This window comes from Solanum pennellii, chromosome 11, assembly GCF_001406875.1.
Source record: "Solanum pennellii chromosome 11, SPENNV200".
Classification (NCBI taxonomy): domain Eukaryota; kingdom Viridiplantae; phylum Streptophyta; class Magnoliopsida; order Solanales; family Solanaceae; genus Solanum; species Solanum pennellii.
In genome coordinates, this window is record NC_028647.1 from 27,825,518 (window position 1) to 27,843,318 (window position 17,801).

Sequence of the window (17,801 nt, forward strand, 5' to 3'; positions counted from 1 at the left end):
CTTAATGTATATATGCTTGGAATCAAACTACCATGAATAGTCTAACTAGACACACTCAAGGATATATCTTTGAATGATAGGAAGAGTTTTGTGAAAGAAACTTGACGAACTCTTGTTTCCTTATTTCAAACTTGTTCTTTGCATTGGTCATAAATGTTTGCTCTTTCTGTAAATCTCCCACAATTCTTACCCTTACCACTGCAGCTCCTTCATTTGTGTCTCTCTTTCAAATAGCTTTAAGGTAGATATGACCTTCAAGATCTCTTTGGAAATTTCATCTGTACTTCCCTTTACAAAAAAACTACGAAAAGGAAAGAATCTAAATGGTATAGTGATGCAATAAAAACAAATAACAACACATCAAGTGCAGTCCCCCTAGTGGATCTGGGAGGGTGCAGTTTACACAGCCATGCTCCTAGAGGATAATGATTCAATGATGCAATCAACATGAAAAATAAAGCGTGCTTCCAATTCAAATAAAATCTAATTTATAAACATATGAAATCAAATACATGTAATATATAAACATAGGAATAGGATTTAAAACAACTCCTACGATATAAATAATTACCAAAAGTCATTCAGGTAAATCTAAAATGTGTTGTACACTCGAAACCTGAATAATCCTGAAGACTCCTATCCTAGAAAATTATATTATAGATTATCTTTCCTGATTAATGTGTCGCTGACTCTTCCGTCCCCTCTGTCTTTAGGATAATTATTTATCAAAGATGACAACGGTTTGTTAATCATTTTTTTAAAAATGCATTACAAACAAATGTAACCAAGGCTACCATGCAGAATCTTTGCTGTAGATGTAGTGAAAGAAAGGAAGAACATACTTTCATGCACCATTCTATACAGATTGATAGAGGAAGCTTGTGAATGGTCGAACAGCTGAACCCCACAAAGGTCAAGCAACATGGTCATAAAATAACACGAGCTTCCATTTCAGGCGCACAATTAGAGATCAAGTATATTACTTCATACTCAAACAGGAAAGTGTTAATACGTAATCAATTCTTTAATGTATCCTCAAAAGCAAGTTGAACTATAGTGTAAGCAAGAGTTAGTAGGGGAAAGCATAGAGATGGTCAATTTTATAGGAAACTTGTAATTCTCTATGTCTATTGAGGGTGTCCCCACCACGCATTAGGATGTAAGTTTTAATTCATCGTCCATTGGATGATGAATTTTTTGTGAATACAAAATTACCCTTATCTCAAAAAAAAGCAAGTTGAACTATGAAAGAAGAAAAATTTATGAATATAATAAACACTCTATTTTAAACAAGCCTCTTTACCTTTTTCCTAGGAAAATATACCAGCACTCTTTATGAATCCACTGTCCAATGAGATGGCTCCAAAAGCTATAAAAGGTAATGTCTGCATCATCTCTGCGTTTGTTTTGTATGCTTGCAACTGTGAGAAGGGTTCATAGAAGAGGGTCTCTCTCAAGTCATGACCAGTGCTTTTAACACAATATAAGTTCGCAGTGTCAATATTAATCATATTGACATCAAATCCAAGAAAACCATGCGGAGATTCCTCGTTAAGGTATCTTCGATTCCTTATGGCAAGCCTCCTCTGAGAGTCATCAATAATAAATTCATCAGTGTATGGTCCGAAATGATAAACAAAAAATGAAAAAGATGAGAGAGTTAAGAAGTACTAATGAATAAGAGATCTATTTGCAAGAAGAGATCATCATAACCTCAAACCTTAAGTTCTCAAGAAATATTACAAGATATCGGTGATCCAGAGGTCTTCCAATTGAAGTTTCAATGCCATGAAGACCATAACTTTTATTCATAAGACCGTTCATAAATATGTCTGCAGTGATTTAAGTCCATCATGCATCTTGGAAACAACTGCTAACATGATTTCTAGCCTAATATAGTCTGAGAGGCTTGTGGATTTCTGAGATTAATATACAAATGTCAGTCATACTACAATGAACTTTCAAATTCTTTTTGCAAGTACATTGAACTTCCATCATCTCTATACTTTTTAGTAAAGATATGGCACTAGCGCAAAACTCGACCCAAGAGTTTATCTCATAAGGGGAAGATTTCCCAAGCCTGTTTATGGAGACCAAACATTCATCTCCCCACTAGTGTAGGACTACTTTGTAAGACCTAATAAAGCGAGAAAACGTTCAAATACCAACTAACGTTCTACCCTAATTTGCAACCTCCAAACCCTAATCACTCTAAGTATTCTAGTGACAAATTCAAAGAACAAAATGTATCAAACTTTTTGTATACGGTCTTCACAATCATGCAGCCACATATTATCATCATTATTGGAATAGGGTGGACAAGTGTTATGCTCTCTTGAACAGGGAGTAGCATACATAGAAACTGGACTCATACAGAGCTCATTTTTTTATCTTCTTTATGTATTTATGTAGAATTATTGGATGCTATGTGAAATAAACATGCTGAGATTATTATCGTCAACCTTGCCAAGCAAAGCAACAATTTCTATGACGTCTTTCATATACGAAATATGAGTAATTTGAGTTCCGTTATGAGTTGGAAGCTAGCAACTGTTTGATGTTAAGATTTTCTCAATGGCCTCCAACTCATTATGCTCATTAAAAGATTCCTTATTTTCATAAGCAGTTCACTCGCTGAATAAATCTCGCCGAGAGCAACTACAATACCCTACAAGCACAATGCATTAAAATTGAGAAACGGTAAGAAGGCGTATGACAAAAGGGAAAGAAAAAAGTTAAAAGTGATTGCTATATTTTAGACGGGGTGCTTTTGAATAGGAAATACACACATTAAGCCCATCAACTATATATTAAGCTCAATGAAACAAGCTGATGGTTGATATTCTACGCAGAGGTAATTCTGAAATCCATATTTACTTTAAATGTAAAAGATGCCCATTGCTATTAAAATCTTACAATGTTTTATTGTTTCTTTCGCATAAAGACAGAGTAAAAACATTGTATTCTAGGTTACCAAAAGAACAAAATAACTACACTAACCTTTTAAACTTGCATGTGCATTTTACAGCATACCTAATTAACTTGATAACAAGGATTTTATATCCAAAATAAAATAATTCAATATCTTCTTCACACCATGTAAGAATTGGATATTATCTTCATGGTGTTTAATTTGAAGACAAATCCCCTTCATTGCATCCTCAAGTTTCTGCATTAATTAAATGATGCAGTCATGAATATAGATCCATTTAGTTAACAAAAATTATCAAATCCATTATCATTTTAAATAATTGATTCTAATAGATACATCTATACCAATAATCAAAACAATTGTGTATATTGCATCCATAATTGACAAAGTAAAATAAACTTCGCAGATATCTTTGAAAATAAAACCATCTTGGATTCTCAGACAAAAGCCTCAGAAATTACATGTTGCATTATGGCTTGATTGCCAGCAAAACTAAACTATATTTATACAGTTGGATATCATAAACATCTGCTTAAAACCCGAGATTTGTTGATACCATAAACTAGCAGACAAAGGAACATCAAAATTGACGAAGAATTTAGTCAGAGCACATGCATGACGACTTTATCGGTTCCCATTAGCATTAATTAAGTATTTTAATGATTTGTATCCCTTATTCTGAAAATCGATTGAAAAAAAGAGCATTTTCAATTAACTAGAAAAGTCAGTTAATTAAATTAACAATCGAAGATAAAACAGAGGGGGAAAAGAGGGAAAGGGAGAACCCTCACCTTCTCATTGTCTATCGACACTTTTCGTTGTTTGCCGTCCATAGTTGAATCTTCTGAGAGTTTTAGAAGAGTGAGACTGGCGCCATTGAGGCGAAGAGTGGAGAACAACAAATCTGACAACAAAGTCAATATATGGGTATTTGGTTGAAGGTGTATTGACATTTATTTGGTGTATAAAATATAAACTAACTCACACACGACATGTCTACAATGTTTTTCTAAAAGAAAATTGGAAATTTCATAAATATAAAATGGAAGTAAATTTACATGTGCCTAAAATATAGTCATGTATTTATTTAAATAAATAATAGTTTAAATTTAGTGATACTTGTAACGGAACTTGTTTTCAATAAAGTAATTTTATGTATATATAATACTCCCTCCGTCTCATTTTATGTGAGGTAGTTTTACTCACCACAGAGTTAATGAAAGAAAGGGAGAATTTTAGAACTTGTGATCTAAAATGAATGATAAAAATTTGTGTGGCTGTAAATTATTTCATTAAAGGTAAAAAGACATTATATAGTCAAACTGTCACTTAATATAGAAATGTATCATTCTTTTTAGGATTTACTAAAAAGTAGACGAAGTCACAAAAATTGGGACAGGGGGAGTATATCAGTATCATATTGTATATTTTAATACAATAAAGTATATATATTCAATCTCAACAAACTCAAATCTCCCCTAAATAGTTTCAAATTTTATCTATGAGCTCCTCTCGATGTATTGATTCGTTTAATATATTATTCATGTTTGTGGCAAATTTAACTCATGATTTTTTTGTTAATATGCCATATATGAGAACATTTATATCATGATTGGCTAAATTTTGTAGAGATAGTTTTCATTATAATCAATTTATGTATATTTTATTGACTGACATTCATTTCTTTTAAAAAAAAAGAGTTAGTTATAACTAAATACATAAAAAAAATTATCATAGTTTTTACATGTTCTTTATTGCACAACCAGAGAGTTGTTTGGAAAAATTAATCTTTATAGCCATCCAGATGATTTTAGTAACCTTTTAGAAGATGTAAAAAGATACAAATTTGAAAAAGTTAAAGGAATCATGTAAAGACGCGGGATTGGGGGGGGGGGCAGGATTATTAGATTATTATATATTATAATAATTAACTAATAATTGGGCTAAATTTGGTTAGTACAATAATTGAATAGTAATTTTGTGGAGTAAACTAATAATTTGGCCAATTTGATAAGTAAATTAATCAAATGATCAATGCTTTTAATTTTTCCTTTTTCATGTTTGAATGTAGCAAAAGTAGAAAATTATGACCTATTTAGTTTCTTCAAGTTAAGGTTGATTATTGATATGCTTATTTATTAGCTCACACATTTTATTCCATCAATAATTTGGACCAATATATACTCCAGAGTTTAGACTAATTAATGAAAAAATTATTTCTCTATTAACATATAATATAATCATAATAACAAAAAATTATTTTTTACAGGGTACTAGAATTTATCAAAACAAATAAGCAACTAAAATGTAGAGAAAATTGGGTAAATTGAGTTATGACCCCCAAATTGTTTCTATCCAAATAAAGATAGGAAAAATTTGACAAAATGTCATTTGGTGAAAATTTTTCCCTAAAATAAGTTAATTATTAGTAATTACTGAAAATGGTCATTTGTCCGAGTCATTAATGACTTCTCCGTTCCTTCTTCTTCTCTTCGTCTTTATTCTCCCTTCATTTCTTATTTATTTGTTGTTTTCCTTATTCTTTCCATCATCCTCATGTCTTTTAGTCCTCTTATATTTTCCCTTCTTTCATATACAAATTTCGTCCAATGCTTGACTTTAAAAATTAACATACAGTAAACATAAGTCGCTTCGAACGAATAATTCAAAGCACTTAGATAAGTTTATATCTAAATTTGGAACTGTTTAGAGAAGATTTTGATTGGTTGGAATAGAAAAAGTAGAATAGAAATGTAATACCCCGTATCAAAAATATTTCAAGAAAATGCATATTTTAAAAAGTTGCAAGTGTCAGTGACGGAGCAAACTACGGACAGTCAGTCGACATACGTCCGTCAGTCAACTCGTCGATGGGCTAGCTGACTCTCATTTCTAAGTCACAAATGACGGTTGACTTATGGTCTTTCAATCTACTCCGTTTATTGATCAACTAACTTCCAGTTCTCTATCGTGAACAACGATCGACCAATACGAACCGTCAATCGACTCAGTCAATTAATTAGCTTACTTACAGTTCTCAGTCGCAAACGACGCTTGAGTAGTACAAACCGTCAGTCGATTCCGTCAATTCGCCAGCTGACCTTCAACTCTAGCTCACAAACTACGATCGACCAGTACAGATCATCAATCAACATATGGTCCGTCAGTTGACTCTGTCAGTGACTTCGATAACTTTTAAGTCATGGGTCTTTTGGTGTTTTATTTGTTTGTTTAACCCCTAAGGTACGTTGTTTAAACCTCATATTATGAGATTTTAGTAGGTTTAAACCTACAAACTTAACTAAAACTTACCTAAGTCAAAACATTAATCAAAACATAGAAAATTCAAGAGCGGAGAAAAAGGTCAAGGACCCTAGTTCAAGAACACAACAAGGTTCCATCAGTTCCAGGCTCGTAATCTAAACATTTCTCTATGGAATTCATCACCTGGTATGTGGGATTTCAGTAGTGGGTTCCTTTTACCCATTGGGTCCCTATATATCAATCAGAATCTGGATTCCCTTGTCATGATTAGACTTAGGATTTCTATAATTTCCGTAAATTACCATGAATTAGTTAGTTACACGTTGCATATCAGATTACCATGTTATTACTCAATTTATTGCATGAAATTCAGAACCCTAGCTATGTATTTCTTTAGTTCTTGAATTACACATGCTAGGTCAGATATTTAAGTTACATCAGATATACATGCCTCGGTTAATAGTGCGTCATTATCATATTAATTGTTACTCAGTTTGCCTGTTCAGTTTTGAGGTATCCATTAATTACAGAAGTTCAGTCATAATATGTTAATCACTTAATTCATTTTGGAGTAGAATAATAACGAGTTAGACTAAGTTTTAACGTACGTAAATAGTCCCATAACTACTAGATAAGTGGGTTGTAAGTCCCTTATGTGGAGTTTAGTGATCACGCCAACATGCAAGATAGAATACAACTGAAATAATGTATAACTAAACAATGAAAATAAGGAATGATATAAGATGAAAATGATATACTGAATACTGAGCTAACTGGATGTAATGACCAAATTTATAAAATGTTGAGAATGAATATTGCGTGAGCTGTAAATATGGTCAATGCAATAGAGTTGGACTTAGTTATAGGAGCTACTAATAAACGACAATAAAACGATATGATCTAAATGTGGAGTTCGATGTATACTCCTCATCATGAGGACCCAATATACTAGGTCAAATGTATAGAGGCATGCTAGCGCGATCACTAAATATACACCTATTTGGCTAGTAGTTCTGGGACTATTCAAGTATGCTGAACCCTAGTCAAACTCGGTATTATTCAACTGCCGATGAATTAAGTGGTTAACACATTATTACTAAGTTTCTGTAATATTGGATAGCTCAAAAATAAACATACAAACTGAGAATGCAACAATTAATCTGCTAAAGATGAATTAATAACTGAGGTATGTCTAACTGAATAATGATATATCTGACCTAGCGTATGTAATTAAATAACTAAAAAATAAAAAGCTAGGTTTTTTTAGTTCATACGATAAGCTGAGTGATAACATGATAATCTAATTTGGAACATTTAAATAACTAAATCATGATGATCTACAGAAATTCTAGAAACCCTAGGTATGTTCAGAGTAAGAGAATTAGGAAACTGACTGAATTCTATGGACCTAATGGGAAAAAGGAACCCACTAGTGAAATCCACATACTTGGTGATGAATTTCATGGGAAAATCTTTCGATTTTGGGTCTAGAACTATTGGAAATTTTTTGCATTCTTGAACTAGGGTTTTTGACCTTTTACTCCTGCCTTGCTTCTAATTTCCTATGTTTTCATTAATAATTTGTCTTATGTAAGTTCTAGTTATGTTTTTAGGCTTAAACTGACAAAAACCTCATAATTACTAAAGATATTGGGATCAAGGATAGATTATCTTATAAAGAGATTCCAGTTCAAATTCTAGGTTGGTAAGTTCGCAAGTTGAGGACTAAGGAAGTAGAATCAGTCAAAGTTTAGTGGAGGAACAAATTTGTTGTGGAAGCTACTTGGAAAGATGGGGAAGATATGAAAAAGAGATATACATGTCTCTTCGAATCCAATGAAGTTCCAAATTAAGGTACTAACAAGGAAGAATGTTCTCAAAGGGGAAATATTTTAACATCCGCATATTTAAAGAACTAGAAAAAGCTAGAATTAGAAAGAGTGATTTTTTTTGAAATAATAAAAATTCTGGAAAAATTGGTTAAGTTAAGTTAAGTTTTAGTTTTTTGTCATCATCAAATGACCATAAGTACTAGATCAGAATTAGTTAGGCGTGTTTCCAAATATCGTAGGAAATATTATGGAATAATCTTTCCAATGCCATTGAGTTGGAGCGATTCATATTTTGTATGAGTGAGGCATGCCCATAGAAAGTTGGTTTTTTCAAATAAGGAATATCCAATCCACATTTTAGGAGGGCATTGTGTTATTTTCACCACCCAGTAAATTAATTTCATATTTGGTAATTAAGTTGGGGTCTAAATTGATTTGATTCAGTTAACGCTTTTGTGAGACAAGTTAGGGTTTTGAGAGAAGAGAAAAAAAGAGAAGAAGGATAAAGGAAATGTCAAGTTCTTTAACTTAGGCTCATGAATATCAAAGGGTGATCCATACGAGGTATGTGAGTCTTTCATGGAATTTGGTTCATTCACCCTCGCGCCAATCACGTTTATTTAGTGATATCCATGCTAGATAACTAAAAGTTGATGAATCTTTAATGGTGTTGTTGAATTTGTTTTTTGTTATTGAATTGGGTTGAATTGAGAAGTTTTTGAGATCTCCACGTCACATTTTAAAGTTGTTTTGAGTTAGGTTAATGGGTACATACGTTTTGTATCTGAATCTAAAGAATAATTGAGAAGAATAGTCAAGTTTAGGTGATTTGTGACTAGAAAATGAAAGAAGGAAAAAGTCGGGTGAATCTGGTCAATGTGATCGCATTGTTTAACTTCTTCGAAAATTTGAAAAAAAACATCTTTGCATGTTGGAGCGGTCACGGAGTATTCTGCGTCAAAAAGTATTTCCGCGACAAAAATTTTGATACACCTCCGTGTCGCGGACTAGTTTCTAGGCAATGATTTCTTTAGCATTTCTCATGTTTAGCTATGTAAAATTGTTCATAAACATCATGAGATCTTTCCTATCACAAATAACAATTCTTTAATCCATAATTCAATTCATGAAAAGTTAAGAGTTAAGTCAAGTGTAGTTAAGAGTCAAGTCAAGAGAAGTTAAGAGACGTTCATAAAGTTTTCCAAAAGTCTTCTACAAATGTTTAACTTTATTTTATGTCTTGAGTTTTGAGTTAAGTAAAGAGTAAAGTTGAAATCATTTCTTCAAAAGTATATGGGGACTTTGTATTCTAAAAGAGTTTAAAATATTTTTACATTTAAACAAGTAAGGAAACTTTAATTTCCAATAGAGTCTTTGAGTTAGTTTTTAAGTAAAGATCATTTGAGCTAGTTTTCAATAAAGACCTTTGAGTTGGTTTTTGCAATAACGAGCCTTTGACCTAGTTTTTCAATACATAGTAAATTCTTTCACACTTAAGCAAGAGAGAAACCTTTGATTTCCAAGATAGCTTTTGAGGTAAGTTTTTTTAGCAATTATCTCAAATCAGAAAAAGAACTATATCTTTTAAACATAAGAGCTAGTATCATATTGGTTGTAGTATTCAACATCGATATGGGAATGAATTCATACAACTCACAACCCCCACAAACCATGTAGATACCATGTTTAGAAAAGGATCATACATTTTAGATGATTCCTCAATTCTTTTTAGCATAAACTAGTGGATCAACTTAGTAGTTCAGGCGATATACCCCCGGCAAGGTATAGGACAGCCCTGGCCGCTTCAGGCAAAATGTTGTATCATCAGGATAGCTCTTTAGAGATTTTTGTCAGTTAGAGAAACTCCCACAAGTGTATTTATTATTGTTATATACATCAGATATATTTGTATTTTCATATACAATAAGTGTTCATATTGTATTTTTGCATACATCTAGAGTAATTATTATATTTTGTTACACAAAGTTGAAAATCATGTTTAGATATTTTCATACTACATTTATTTACACTTTTATATTGAAATGAGTTTAGTTATGTTTAGTTGAGTGAATCCAAGGTAAGTGTTTCTTCAGATTATTTTCAAGACTATGTTATGTTTAGAATTCTAACTCGCACACTCATACATTCAATGTAGTGATGGAAGTTGGCCTGCATAATCTTTTAATGCAGATATAGGTTATTAGGATCGGCATCTAGCGCATCATTGATCAAATTATGCACTCAGAGTCTTGTTGTGAGTCTCCTTGCTTCCGTGGGAGCCTTTTTTATTTCTTTTAGTATATGTGAGTTGATTAGGATGTCGTGGTTATGTTGCGACATCCATCTCAGTTGTTTTAGAGGGTTCATAGATAGTCAGTCAGACTTTAGTTTATTCGTCATCATCTTGTTATTGTATTATGTTCATATTTGAGTTTCAACTTTGGCTACGTTAAATGTTTATCTTAAAAAACATTATGAGCCTAGTTTGAGAAAGTTGAGTTATTCAACATTTGAATTATTTTCTCAATGCTTAAAGTATTCCGCTGAGTAAGTAATCAGGCCAAGGGTTTACTTGGGGCCAGTATTGGTTCTTCAGTGTTAATCCCGCCCAAGTTGTACGCTCAGTGCATGACAACAAGACTTACTCTCAAGAAATACCTCGCATGATCATCATGTACACCTAATTCTCAAGTTAATCTAACCACATGCTTCATTCTTAACCAATTATAGTCATATAGCATCATATAAACCAAACCTCAATACCACTCAACCATGATCCATTGTATAAACCCTAATCAAATCAATTCGTGTTTAGAAATTTTACTTTTGATCAATTCATATCAAGTTTATCTAATCTAAAGCAATTAATAAAGAATTACATAAATCTTAGGTCACATCTAAGCCCTAAATCCCCTCTTTCATGGCATAATACTAACTATATCAATTTCACCCTAGCATTTAAGGTTAATAAAGAATACATGTATATTCATACAAATATCAATACCCACACTTTAAAACAAAAATTAGGAAAAATAGGGATTTCATGGGTTGTTAGGAGTATTCATCATAAATCATTAATTAAATCAGAATCCATCATAAATCAACCATTCATTTTGGGGAAATCACTAGTTATGAAATTGAACTTTGGAGGGGCTCTATGGGTGAAGGCTACGCATAGATTATAAGCTATCATACCTTGATAATGAATCTCTAAAGAATTTAAGGACGAAGCCTTTATTTCTTCAAACCCTAGCTCCAATTCTAATTTTCTTCTTCTTCGAGTTATCGATAAGGTAATATTGTCAGGAAGATGAAGTTTTTGGGTTTTCTTTTTTATTCTATGAATGTGACTTAACTAGGGGGAAAAATTTGAGTCTAAAAAGCTTATATACTTACAAGGGTAAGAGTACAATAATGTAAAATCAATTTAGGGAAAATAATTAAATACCCCTTTAACTTAAAATTAGCCTACTTCAACGATTTAGCTTACCAAGGGTACTAGGAGACATGCGAAGTGGTGCCTTGGCTCATCAAATTTCTAGAATTCTCCATCATGGAGCATTTCACTTAGGCGATGGGGAGGGACCTTAGGCGATGAGATAATCTGGTTAGTGTGCCCCGTCCTAGCTCACCCGAATTTCCAGTAGCTAGGTCATGGGAAAGTCCACTAGATGACCCCAAGTGCACTTAGGAAAATTGCCAAGTCACTTGGGAGACCATGCAGCCCCCTTCGCCTAAAGGTCTAAAGGAGAAAGTGTTTTCCTTCATTCTTCCTAGGTATTTTAGGCCCTTTCCCTCTTTGTTTACTCTTACCCCTCTCATTAAAGTTCTAGTCAAGTCTACACATTTCTGGAGTGTTACACATCATATCCTCTAAATACCCTAAAATACATCATGACTTAGTTGGGTTCTACCAAAAAACACACATAACAATAATACAACCCATTTTTATCAAAAGATTAATCTAAATCTATCATATCAAGCCTCGTCTAGTAGTATAACCATAATTGGCATCACTACTAACCTTTTCTCCCTCGATCCTTGTAGTGTGAGCCCTTCAAGTGGTCATATCTAAAAGACCATCGGATAAGGAATAGAAGAGAGACCTTATAGTGTTAAATTCTATAGCACGACTTTGAAAATGGGGAACTGAGATCTCTTAACATCCAGTAGCCTCTTATTCATAAATGTGGCGTGCTTCACACTATGAACAAAACTCTACAAGACGTGGTTTCAGACAATTATATAAATATCCCAAAACCTTGTCTTCTGATACCATTTTTCTCATGACCCAGTAGTACCCCTAGATGTGACATGGCGTACAAGACTCTGAAAAGTCTAATACAAAACTCATGGCATAACATAAGATAACATAAAATGGTGCAGAAAGTTAAAACTTTTCTTCAATTGAAGTCTTTTTATAAATACGAGTTGAAGTTTATACTTCGTCTTAAATTATCTATAACTATTAAGACTAAAAATTTGGTACGAAGCTCATACAAAACCTCTTAACATAAAAATAAATGTTAGGGAAATGGTGGTCAACCCCTCAAAAACGATGAGAACTCACTATATGTTCTCTTCTTTATTTACTATGAACCTTCACACCAAGATAGAAGATCGTCAAACCATACACTTCGTGAAAATGTAGAAAATATGGTTATCACAAAAATGCACTAAGTATGATAAACATACATAAAATCCTTGAAAAAATGCTAAAAAAGATATTTTAGTTGAAAACCATGATATATTACATGTTTGAGAAACATCATGAACTTTATTACAAAAGCATAGGTCGGAATCATGTTCAGCATGTAAATCATTATAACACAATAGAAATATCTCATAGATAACCCTAAGTTATACTTGTGCAGTGTATCGATAAAGATCTCATACGCAAATCTAATCTCAATACTACTTTTAGGACACATTACTATATCTATCATCCTTTGGTCTCATATTTAAATAATACTTATAGACAAGGAACATTCTCATTTAATAAGTCAAAAAAGAATAGCAACTAATAGTATTAATACAAGTTAAGCATTCATCATTATATTTATCCTACATGTCAATATTCTTAATAGCATCATTATAAGAATGTTAACTTTATAAGAGATTATAACATTTGAGGAACACACCATAACCACTATCAAAGCCTACTCGTGCAATGCATGGATGAAGTTCTATACCCCCACCCTTACTTCATAGCGCCTCTTGAGTAACCATAGATCATAACTCAGATGATGGGAATAAGCCCTAACCAACATAAACTTTTTGAGCAAATCATGGAATCCGGTGTCATGTATCACACTAAAAAGAGTTGGTCTACTTGCCTAACGTAGAACCACTAATTTATCTTAGATGGATCCACTAGATAATAACCCATGTGGTCACATAGTTATGGATAAAAAGGTTTTTACTATAAATCTGGCCTATTATAGGGAGATCTTCAACCCCACAATATCCTCTCGGGGCTAAGACTTAAATTCCCATAGAGTACTAAATTCTCTTTCAACATTATTACCTATGAAAGAAATGTCATTGGCCTATAAATTCAAGGTACATTATTAGGATATATCAATGAATCCTCATGAAAAGGGTACCATTGGCCTATTTATTCAATTTTCATTATCAGTCACTCATGAAAGGAATGCTTAGGCCTACCGATTCAAGGTTTATTTATTAGATTAGTTCATTGACTCTTCGTAAAAAGGGGTATCATTGGCCTATCGATTAAAGGTTGATCATAATCACTCATGAAAGTAATGACATTGGTCATAGATTCAAGGTTCATTAGGTTAACATAACTTTAATTTACACAACAAGAGGATTTTTAAGCCTATAAACTCAAGGTATATCAATAAATGTCATTTTTAATTACACATGAAGTGGATGCCCTAAGCCTACCAATTCAAGTTATATTATACATTGAGAAAACCCTTCACAACATGTCATCATCATTCACAAGTGTATAATTGAGAATAGCCTTTCAACAAAACCACAATTCCGTTATAATCACGATCACATTACTTTCAAAGTATGCACAAAGCATATACACAAACATCATGATTATAGAAAATCTCATAATTTTCCCTTCAAGGACCATGAATTATAATTCACCAACACACTTATAATTACTACACGTAGGCATGGATAATAATAAGATTCAAAAAACTAAACTACTACAAATACAATTTCATAGTATCCTCTTACTACAATTCACCCATATCACAATGTCATGAATTAGGGTTATATGGAATTCATGGATTCATGGGAGATTTTATAATTAAAGCAACATAAACAGCAATTCAATCATAATTTAAGATGATTAAATCATTGAAAAGGTTTTTAGAAGAATTCATGACCTGGAGTGAAAACCCTACGTTTTGGAGATTTCACTTTTGAAATTGAGAATTTGAGCTATCCATAAATCAAAGACTACCATACCATAGGTAAAGAAATCCAACAAAATCATGTGAAAAATCCTCCTTCTTCAAGTCCTAACTGGATCTTCTTCTTCTTTTATGGAGTTTTGGAGAGAAGATATTGGAGAGGGTTAAGTTTGTTATGATTTGGGTTTGGGATTTATGAGGTATATTAGGTGCTTAAAGTATTAAAAATATTATATAGATATAAATAAACAATATAAAATGACTTCGAACTTAAATAACTTTATTAGGAATTACCTTAACTACCTCATACCTTGGTCAAGACTTGGGCAGCGTTGCACGCATAACCAATGCTTGGGATCTACGATACGTTAATCGGTCTACTAGCCGTCCTCCAGGTCCTCATGTCATATAATGCTACTCCTCAATTTGTATATTTACCCAAGACACCCATACAAGGGGCGTGGTTCCACCTACCGGCTGTATGCACCATCCGTAGGTGGCCCTTTTTGGGAAGCTATCACAGTAGGCTTAGGGTCCTCATCAAGGACCCTTGGTTGGTCCTTTGGAAGTTGTACCCCGATGTTTAACCCCTAATACCCTCATCCTAAGTATGGGACAACATTAACCCACACAGCAAACTCTAAAACCTCACGTAAGGCTCTAGTTTAACATATTAGTTTTGGGGTGTTGCACTAACCATTTCGGATAAGAATCACGTTCTCAAGGTAAAACCTGGGTACTTATGCTTCATGAAATCTACCCCACTTATCATTTTCTAAGAAAATAGACAAACTTTCCAAAAATAGATGATAATAACACCTGGACCCTCAGTCTCAACCTACCAGACTTTATACCGATGGCCTGCTCATTTGCAGTCGATTCCAATAAAGTATATATATTATATTTAGTTTTAACACACTACTCAAACATATATAAGATTCACAGTTCACATATCCTTTAGGGTATAAACATATAAATCCCTAATATCCATAGCAAGTATACATGAAAGTGGTAATCACAAATAGTTCAAACATGGAACCTACACCCAAACTTGTAGTTTCTCACAACGTGACATCTTATTTAATATACATGTGTTAAAACGTGACACCAGATCCAATATATGTGTCGGAATGGGAGACAACACAACAATGGTCATAATCACACCCATAATGAACAGTGTTCATAGTCGTATGGTTCATGGCATATAATTAATCACACATAATCCATTCATTAGATTGATTCACAATTCCTTATTCACATACATCATGCATACAATGAAGCAATTAATCATCATATATCACACAATAGGAAATAGAACCATCAGCTACGCCTAGTTCATAGGACACAACTTTCCCCCATCATACACATCATAATTAACAACTAGGAGAATATGTACAACTGTCCTTTTTGCTATGTCTAAAGGCCTAAACATGAATTCTACCATCAATTAGCAATATAATATTCAATGAGCATGAATATTTAACTACTTAATGAAGGAACCTACCTTACCTGGGTGCCAAGCACCTAGACAGGGACTGTATCTCCAAACCTAGCTTCTAGACAATGAGATAATGGATTTTTGACGAATATCAGCAAGTTATCATCAACCTAGCACTATAAATCTCTCTCCCCTTCCTTCGAAGCCTTTAAGAACCTTTTTAGGGTTTCTGGGGTGATCCTCGCCTCTATTTGGCACTTAGGGAAGAAGGAGAAAATAAGACTTCACATCATTAAGTATTGTCCCCGACCTTCACGCTCTGGTGCTCCCATCACATTGAGGTCCGGCTCCATAACGACATCACTTCTCTCATGCCAGACTATGGGGCCCAACTACTCATGATGTTTTACCCGTCATAAAGAATGATAGTTCAGGTCATTACAATAGATACCAATTAATCTTTCTTTTGTCCCAAAATAACAAGAAAAGGAGTAAGCACAAGTTTATATTGGAGCACTTCAAAAATAACGAATTGGTGCATCATAGAAAAACAAAAGATAGAGGTTCAAAGGTCAATGCATTAAAGATCTTTATCTAGGGAACAAGCTATGTAAATGAGGAAACACACAAAGAAAGATTACATGTATCATCTAACCTAGACTAACCCCCTAAAAACGATAGAGTTCTCGGGGGGTCGAGATCAGTTTAGTGGGGGGAAGGGAAATGGTTTCCCCATTTCCTCCCATACTCACTGACAGAACTCCCAAAAACTCTCTTAATTTATTTTCTACAAACATCAATCTTAAGATAATGTTCCCAATCTCTACTCTAGTTACTTTCAGACTTTCTTAACAATGGTTACAAAAATAAGGCCATAAGGTAGTTTTCAAAATATTTACTTGGGTTTCTTGTTTCAACAGGAAAAATGTAACATGGACACCTTACTTACATTCACAATGTCTCCACAATGTTCTGAGCGTAAGGATTTTGTGATAATATAGTTAAAATGGTTACAAAATGTGTGGGGGAAGTTGAATAGTTTCTTAGTGTAAAAATTGAAATCGCGAGACAATTTATGGTTATTATTGCTAGGATTGTTGCATATTTAGGTACTAGGGTACTCTAAGAACATTCATTTGGTGAAAATTTATTTTAAATAAGGTTCATGGGTGAACGGGCGTCATGATCATGCCATGAAATTTGTCCATTTAAAGGTCGCTCTGGCGACCTCCATCCTGTCGTAGCGGCCTCCGTCATTACTCTGTGGTGAGATCTTGGTCGGTTTTGCAAGATCATGTGAAATAAGGCCCCCTTTAACAATAAATAGAATTTTTTTCCCTTTTTCTTAGCCCGGGATTGACTAAGTCTATGGAGTCCTAACGTTTAATGATTTGATGATTTTAATTTCTTTTGAAATGATTGAGATCAACTACACTAAACTACAGTATGAGTGTTTATGAATCGTAGCTAGTTTAGTAACCCAACCAAGGATTAAGGTCGTGTCCCAAGGGAGTGGTAGTGAAACTAGTAGCTACATAGAATTACATTCTAAATAGTGATTATTTAAGACATTTTCAAATATGAAAACAAAGTCAAGTTCAGTTTGTGACACTAATGTGTAAAATATCAATATTTGTTTGTCACGATAGTAAAATAGCAAAAATTAAAGGATAATCAAGTATGGGGGAAAATTCTTGGGGTGTGATCGCTATATGTGAAGATAAAACTGGTTGGTACATGATTTTCGTTGCTAATTTCACAAACCAATGGGGACGTGGATAAGCTCTAAGTGAACGCTAGTTTCCTCTCGGGCAACTTACCCCATGTCAAATGGGTTCCTCTCAGACACCCACTCGTCTAAACTTACCATCCTACGCCTTATCCACACTTTCACCTTTGATGGGAGTGCTTGGGTATGAGACTAGGGCTCATCCTCTCGG

General features: G+C 33.4%; 1 pseudogene; it reads right to left on the reverse strand.

The window, feature by feature from the left end:
• Nucleotides 1-1,310: 1,310 nt before the first annotated feature.
• LOC107003784 lies at nucleotides 1,311-3,765 on the reverse strand (annotated as a pseudogene).
• Nucleotides 3,766-17,801: the final 14,036 nt, after the last annotated feature.